This window comes from Oncorhynchus clarkii, unplaced genomic scaffold (genome assembly GCF_045791955.1).
Source record: "Oncorhynchus clarkii lewisi isolate Uvic-CL-2024 unplaced genomic scaffold, UVic_Ocla_1.0 unplaced_contig_10307_pilon_pilon, whole genome shotgun sequence".
NCBI classification, from domain to species: Eukaryota; Metazoa; Chordata; class Actinopteri; order Salmoniformes; family Salmonidae; genus Oncorhynchus; species Oncorhynchus clarkii.
This window is the reverse complement of record NW_027257959.1, coordinates 247,733-256,155: the sequence shown is the minus strand read 5'-3', so window position 1 is coordinate 256,155 and position 8,423 is coordinate 247,733. Positions and strand designations below refer to the sequence as shown.

Genomic DNA, 8,423 nt, shown 5'->3' with positions numbered 1-8,423 from the left:
GTGTTTTATAAACAGCTTTATCCTGCCAGGGACAGGAGTGGTTCATTAGGTTTAAATGGATGGTTGATTTGTCTTCATTATGAGGTCTCAGTGCAGATCAGAACAGAGAACACAAAAGACAACGAGAGAGAGAGAGAAGGAAAATACTCTCTCTCACCTGTCGTGTTTCAGAAAGAGGTCTATAAACAAGCCCCGTTTTAAACACCAACAGGACCATGTTGAAGAAGCAAACAACTTGCTATCACTGAGGATGAGAATCCTGCATCGTAAAGGAATGTGAATCCTGCATCGTAAAGGAATGAGAATCCTGCATCGTAAAGGAATGAGAATCCTGCATCGTAAAGGAATGAGAATCCTGCATCGTAAAGGAATGAGAATCCTGCATCGTAAAGGAATGAGAATCCTGCATCGTAAAGGAATGAGAATCCTGCATCGTAAAGGAATGAGAATCTTGCATCGTAAAGGAATGAGAATCTTGCATCGTAAAGGAATGAGAATCCTGCATCGTAAAGGAATGAGAATCCTACATTGTAAAGGAATGAGAATCCTACATCGTAAAGGAATGAGAATCCTGCATCGTAAAGGAATGAGAATCCTGAAACGTAAAGGAATGAGAATCATGTATCGTAAAGGAATGAGAATCCTGCATCACTTCAGTTTTATAATTCAGTCAAAATAAGTTCTTGACTGAACTGAGAACAGAATTGACCCCAACATTGATCCCTGTGGCACTCCCTGTCCGTCACCTGTCATCACCCTCACCCGAATTGGCCCGTTAAGAGGAGAGATTAGACTCCACAGAGCATTGCTTGGAGACCAAACACACACTGCCACCCTTGGAAACTGGATAATCACAGGTGTAAGTGCCACAGGTGTGGTTCCAATATTAGACCTGGAATGGACATTCAATGGCGTCTGACCCAAAAATCTATGGAGGAATACCATTATACAGTTGTACAATAAAGGTCAAATGAGAATCCTATGAAGGAATTGCTTTGACACGGTGACCGTATACCATCTTACCGTGTGGCAGAATAACTCTGAGTGCCCTCCAAAAGAACTGCAAAGCTTCATTACTCTCTGAGTGACGGCTCACTAATTTGGACGTCAGCAACAGTCGTCACCGAGTCTGTTTCGCAGACGTGTTTTTGGCTAGGAGTTGCCTGGAGGCCCAGAAAAAAAACCTCAGGTTAAAAGTACACTCTTAGAAGAAAAGAGGGTTCCACAAAAGGGTTCTTTGCGAAGGGATGAGGGTTCTACCAGGAACCGTTTTGATCTCAAGAACCCCTTTTGGAAGACAAAGGGTTCTTTGATGATTCTTTGGAATGCAAGAAGGGTTCTTTGGAATGCAAGAAGGGTTCATTGGAATGCAAGAAGGGTTCTTTGGAATGCAAGAAGGGTTCTTTGGAATGCAAGAAGGGTTCTTTGGAATGCAATAAGGGTTCTTTGGAATGCAAGAAGGGTTCTTTGGAATGCAGGAAGGGTTCTTTGGAATGCAGGAAGGGTTCTTTGGAATGCAAGAAGGGTTCTTTGGAATGCAAGAAGGGTTCTTTGGAATGCAGGAAGGGTTCTTTGGAATGCAAGAAGGGTTCTTTGGAATGCAGGAAAGGGTTCTACATTGAACCATATATCATATTTCCCAGCATGCTGTGTTGCATGGTGATTTTATGTTTTTCTGTTTTGTTTTAATATCTGTGTTCTTGAATGTACATTGATTGATTCATTAATTTAATGCTACACTACAATCTGTTAGTAGTTGCACCTGTTCCTGAGACAGTTGTTCCAGTTTAAAGGATTGAGGTAGTCTCAGTATTCAATCTCCCCTACCCTGGCAGTTATTCTGAATGCAGGTTGCGGGTGATTAACAATTCCAATTGTTGGATATCCTAACTCGGACTAGATTCCAATAGTGATTAAGCATCCCTTTGCAAGCCAGAATAATGTGACTTGCAGGCCTGATGTGGCCTGTAAACCAGGGGTTTCCATACACCATTGTGTTAGGGTATAATTAGACCCTCAAAGAAAGACCTTATGATACATGTCATGTATTCTCATGCATAATTACAGTTTTAAAAAACTAATAAGGCTGGTGGAACCGTTCATAGAGGCTTCTAGAAAGAACGCTTATATTATAAAATGGTTATTGGTAGAACCCTTCATAGAGGGTTCTAGGTAGAACCGTATACAGAGAGTTCTATGAAGAACCCTACATGAAGGGTGCTAGGCAGAGCAAAGGGTTCTACACCAAAATAGGGTTCAACCTGTGGGGACTAAGAACCCTGTGGGGAACCAAAGAACCCTGTATGCTTCTACTTAGCACCTTTTTTTCCCTAAGAGTGTAGTAGTGCACTATACAGGGAACAGGGTGCCATTTGAGATGCAAAACAAAGAACAGAATCAGAGAGAGAGAGAGAGAGAGAGAGAGAGAGAGAGAGAGAGAGAGAGAGAGAGAGAGAGAGAGACAGAGAGAGAGAGAGGGAGAGAGAGAGAGAGACAGAGAGAGAGAGAGAGAGAGAGAGAGACAGACAGAGAGAGAGAGAGAGAGGGAGAGAGAGAGAGAGAGAGACAGAGAGAGAGAGACAGAGAGAGAGAGACAGAGAGAGAGAGAGAGAGAGAGAGATTCTATGTCTCTCTAATATGTCACAAAAGCACGGCTCTTCAGGACACAGAGCACTAGGTAAATACTCATTAAAAGTTCCCCTTATTATCTTCCAGACAAAGCAGTAGGCGATTGGCAGACAGCTCATAATAGTAGACCAATCATCACATCACTACAATTTGCTCTCATCGAGCTTTACTGCACGGCTAGTTAAACATGTGTAGCCCCAGGGGGGGGGGGGGGGGGGGGGGGGCGTTACTTTTTCTTTTCAAATTTTAAAGTGAGTATCTATGAGATGTAGAGACGTCACAGATGAGTTAAAGAGGAGGGGTTCTAGGTCCAGGATGGCCTTTATAAATGGATCCCAAGCCTGAGATAGATACAGATTTTTTTTACCCAGGCTAAACTTCTAGGTTGTTGTCAGAGTTCTAATGGACAACATGTCTCCTCTTGGGAAGTGTCTCCTCCTGTTGATTTTAACACAGGCGTTGAGTTCAGCAGAGTCAGGAGTGTCCAACCCAAGACGGGGAAAGAGAGACGGTCAGTTGAGTTGGTCAGGTCATATCGGTAACAGGGAGAGTACTGGCGAGGTTTCGCCGAGAGGACAGCGCGCTTCTTTTCTCCCCGAAGAGAGACACCGTGACGAATATTCTACGTTCCACGGTGGGGTAATCGATCGAATCGATAAGGACCGTCTGAACCGAGGTTTTGTGGGATTTGGTTCATTTTCTCAGCCAAAACAGTTGAACAGAAATCGCAGGGACAGAGAACAGACACGTTTCGGTCAATTCAACTCTGGTCAATTCAACTCGGACACGGTGAGTGTTGTTGATTAGATAACTCATTAAAAACATTTCATGTCATAAATGATCTTTAAGGAAGCGACAGTTTTTCTTCCTTCGTCAATTCGATCCCACCAAGGACGTCACATTCAGCAGACACGTTGAATCACATCTTCCTTATGTGAGTCACCGATTGACCTTGTAATGTCTCCGTAGCACGGCTGCAGTGGTATCCAGGCAAGGAGCTGCAGTGGTCATGGTCACTGTGCAGGATGCCTGGGACTCTACACCTGTGACGCGGACCTTGGCAAGTGTCACCTCAAGGGGATCTCACAGAGGACAGGTAACCTGGGTCCAAGTCCTCCATAATGTTGTCGATTTGGACGTGTCACTCATAGGTTATGACAAATGTGTTGTTTATTAAAAAATAAATGTAAAAAAAACAGACGATGTGTTTTGTCTTGTCGTTTGCAGAAAGCAAGTTCTTCCAGACCCTGAGTGATAGCAGACGGAGTTGACACCTAAACCAACACAACCCGATGATGAACCTTGATCTTTTCTACTGATTCTGTTGTTGTTGTTGTTGTTGTTGTTGTTGTTGTTGTTGTTGTTGTTGTTGCGCATTTTACTGATGTGCAGGAAATGCAACTTCTAATTTGAATTTTCTAATAAAATGCAATTTATTTTCATGGTCAATGGTTTACTGGTACTAGAGTGAACTCAAATGTACTCAAATGCTGATGTTAATATGAATTGTTAATATAATGTGTGATGCTATTTTGTAATCAATCTCCTTAGGGGTCAGTTCCTCTTCGGATATTACTTCGTTTTGGGCTTAGTGGTCGGAATATTTGATAAACATCTCTGGATACCTGATGATATTATCTTGTTTTGGCCAAAATATAAGTGGAATTTCCTCAGAAGATCAAAAATGTTCACATTTTATCAATAAAAAATAAAAACATTTTTTAAAAATGACCTTGATTCTACTTTGAATAATTTATTGGGGTTTTACTGCAATAGCATCTCTATTATATCTATTATATTCTGTAAATACATGCATTATAAAATGGTGTCAACTCAAAACTGCCAATGTTTTCAAAGATAATTTACTAAATCTTTGATAAAAGCAGAAAATATGTCATGGCCACCAAACGTTGTGTTGTAGCTGGCAACAGGAAGTACCCTCTTGTCTTGGCAAGATTAGAGAAGTGTTATGTGATAAGATAACTGAGCCTCTAGGCCCTTTGTTTAGTTAACACAATACACACGTATAGTTTAGAAATGTCAAACTCACAGACTATTGGAGAAATGTCCCACTCACAGACTATTGGAGAAATGTCCCACTCACAGACTATTGGAGAAATGTCCCACTCACAGACTATTGGAGCTGAGGACTCACAATACACACTTATAGTTTAGAAATGTCAAACTCACAGACTATTGGAGCTGAGGACTCACAATACACACTTATAGTTTAGAAATGTCAAACTCACAGACTATTGGAGCTGAGGACTCACAATACACACTTATAGTTTAGAAATGTCCCACTCACAGACTATTGGAGCTGAGGACTCACAATACACACTTATAGTTTAGAAATGTCAAACTCACAGACTATTGGAGCTGAGGACTCACAATACACACTTATAGTTTAGAAATGTCCCACTCACAGACTATTGGAGCTGAGGACTCACAATACACACTTATAGTTTAGAAATGTCAAACTCACAGACTATTGGAGCTGAGGACTCACAATACACACTTATAGTTTAGAAATGTCCCACTCACAGACTATTGGAAAAATGTCCCACTCACAGACTATTGGAGAAATGTCCCACTCACAGACTATGGGAGAAATGTCCCACTCACAGACTATTGGAGAAATGTCCCACTCACAGACTATTGGAGAAATGTCCCACTCACAGACTATGGGAGAAATGTCCCACTCACAGACTATTGGAGAAATGTCCCACTCACAGACTATGGGAGAAATGTCCCACTCACAGACTATTGGAGCTGAGGACTCACAATACACACTTATAGTTTAGAAATGTCCCACTCACAGACTATTGGAGCTGAGGACTCACAATACACACTTATAGTTTAGAAATGTCCCACTCAAAGACTATTGGAGAAATGTCCCACTCACAGACTATTGGAGAAATGTCCCACTCACAGACTATTGGAGCTGAGGACTCACAATGTGAACCAGTCTAGGTAGAACCTAAAGAAACTACGGCCAGGTAAAGGGGAATGTTTTGATTCCCCCATTGGGGCTGAGGACTCACAATGTGAACCAGTCTAGGTAGAACCTAAAGAAACTACGGCCAGGTAAAGGGGAATGTTTTGATTCCCCCATTGGGGCTGAGGACTCACAATGTGAACCAGTCTAGGTAGAACCTAAAGAAACTACGGCCAGGTAAAGGGGAATGTTTTGATTCCCCCATTGGGGCTGAGGACTCACAATGTGAACCAGTCTAGGTAGAACCTAAAGAAACTACGGCCAGGTAAAGGGGAATGTTTTGATTCCCCCATTGGGGCTGAGGACTCACAATGTGAACCAGTCTAGGTAGAACCTAAAGAAACTACGGCCAGGTAAAGGGGAATGTTTTGATTCCCCCATTGGTTTTATATCTCTACAGTATGATTATTATTTCGTTTTCATTCCACTTATGAATTGATGTCAACCACAGTTTGATAAATACATATATATCGATAACTGTATATATTTAAATCCTTTCATTTGCTGTACTTACCTGTCCTAATCAACCTGATATTATACTGTACCTAACTGTCTTAATCAACCTGATATTATACTGTACCTACCTGTCCTAATCAACCTGATATTATACTGTACCTAACTGTCTTAATCAACCTGATATTATACTGTACCTACCTGTCCTAATCAACCTGATATTATACTGTACCTAACTGTCTTAATCAACCTGATATTATACTGTACCTAACTGTCCTAATCAACCTTATATTATACTGTACCTAACTGTCTTAATCAACCTTATATTATACTGTACCTAACTGTCCTAATCAACCTGATATTTTAGAATCAGAATCTCAACAGCGTTCCACCAAATCTGCCTGACGACACCCAACACGTAGACATCTCACACAACAACATCGATAGATTAGATTATGAGGACCTTCCTGGACTGACCCAATGCGTTGGCTCACACTGTCAGGCTCCAGTTCCTAAATGTATCTCACAACTCCTTGTCAACCATCCTGGATCTGTCATTGCCTCAACTCCAGATCCTGGACTTTATCAAGCAACTAATACATGACAGTCATCTAGTGCCAAGATCCCATTAAAAACCTAACACACCTTCAATTCCTTGCGCTCGGAAGCGTAAATGCCATTTCCGGGGAACAACAATGACTTTGCTACCCTGAGAAACGTATATCTTTAAAACACCTTAGTTTGGGTGACAGGAAGTGAGTAGCAGAGATATGAATCTGGTTATCTCTTGCGTCTCTTGTAGTGGATGCGAGCTTTGATTGGAAACCAGTGGAGTGTGTGGAGGAGCGGGGTGACATGAGAGAACTTGGGAAGGTTGATAACCAGGCGGGCTGCTGCGTTCTGGATAAGTTACAGGGGGTTTGATGGCACAAGCGGGGAGACCAGACAACGGAGAGTTGCAGTAGTCCAGACGGGGAGATGAGAAGAGCCTGGAGTGAGACTACGTGGTGCAGACACAGATCCTCTCCACATCACCAGGTCGGTGAGACTACGTGGTGCAGACACAGATCCTCTCCACATCATCAGGTCGGTGAGACTACGTGGTGCAGACACAGATCCTCTCCACATCACCAGGTCGGTGAGACTACGTGGTGCAGACACAGATCCTCTCCACATCACCAGGTCGGTGAGACTACGTGGTGCAGACACAGATCCTCTCCACATCACCAGGTCGGTGAGACTACGTGGTGCAGACACAGATCCTCTCCAGACAGAGAACAGACACGTTTCGGTCAATTCAACTCTGGTCAATTCAACTCGGACACGGTGAGTGTTGTTGATTAGATAACTCATTAAAAACATTTCATGTCATAAATGATCTTTAATGAAGCGACAGTTTTTCTTCCTTCGTCAATTCGATCCCACCAAGGACGTCACATTCAGCAGACACGTTGAATCACATCTTCCTTATGTGAGTCACCGATTGACCTTGTAATGTCTCCGTAGCACGGCTGCAGTGGTATCCAGGCAAGGAGCTGCAGTGGTCATGGTCACTGTGCAGGATGCCTGGGACTCTACACCTGTGACGCGGACCTTGGCAAGTGTCACCTCAAGGGGATCTCACAGAGGACAGGTAACCTGGGTCCAAGTCCCCCCATAATGTTGTCGATTTGGACGTGTCTTTCATAGGTTATGACAAATGTGTTGTTTATTAAAAAAGAAATGTAAAAAAAACAGACGATGTGTTTTGTCTTGTCGTTTGCAGAAAGCAAGTTCTTCCAGACCCTGAGTGATAGCAGACGGAGTTGACACCTAAACCAACACAACCCGATGATGAGCCTTGACCTTTTCTACTGATTCTGTTGTTGTTGTTGTTGTTGTTGTTGTTGTTGTTGTTGTTGTTGTTGTTGTTGTTGCGCATTTTACTGATGTGCAGGAAATGCAACTTCTAATTTGAATTTTCTAATAAAATGCAATTTATTTTCATGGTCAATGGTTTACTGGTACTAGAGTGAACTCAAATGTACTCAAACGCTGATGTTAATATGAATTGTTAATATAATGTGTGATGCTATTTTGTAATAAATCTCCTTAGGGGTCAGTTCCTCTTCGGATATTACTTCGTTATGGGCTTAGTGGTCGGAATATTTGATAAACATCTCTGGATACCTGATGATATTATCTTGTTTTGGGAAAAATATAAGGGGAATTTCCCCAGAAGATCAAAAATGTTCACATTTTATCAATAAAAAATAAAAACTTTTTTAAAAAATGACCTTGATTCTACTTTGAATAATTTATTGGGGTTTTACTGCAATAGCATCTCTATTATATCTATTATATT

The 8,423-nt window shown here is 41.9% G+C and overlaps 2 long non-coding RNA genes across 2 annotated transcripts; both read left to right on the top strand.

The window, feature by feature from the left end:
- Positions 1-3,006: 3,006 nt before the first annotated feature.
- On the top strand, positions 3,007-4,143 carry LOC139394287 (uncharacterized). The gene is made up of 3 exons (XR_011629814.1): positions 3,007-3,417; positions 3,598-3,724; positions 3,856-4,143. It is a non-coding gene; the product is annotated as an uncharacterized lncRNA (long non-coding RNA).
- Positions 4,144-7,351: 3,208 nt separating this feature from the next.
- On the top strand, positions 7,352-7,968 carry LOC139394282 (uncharacterized). Its single transcript, XR_011629812.1, has 3 exons — positions 7,352-7,405; positions 7,586-7,712; positions 7,845-7,968. It is a non-coding gene; the product is annotated as an uncharacterized lncRNA (long non-coding RNA).
- Positions 7,969-8,423: the final 455 nt, after the last annotated feature.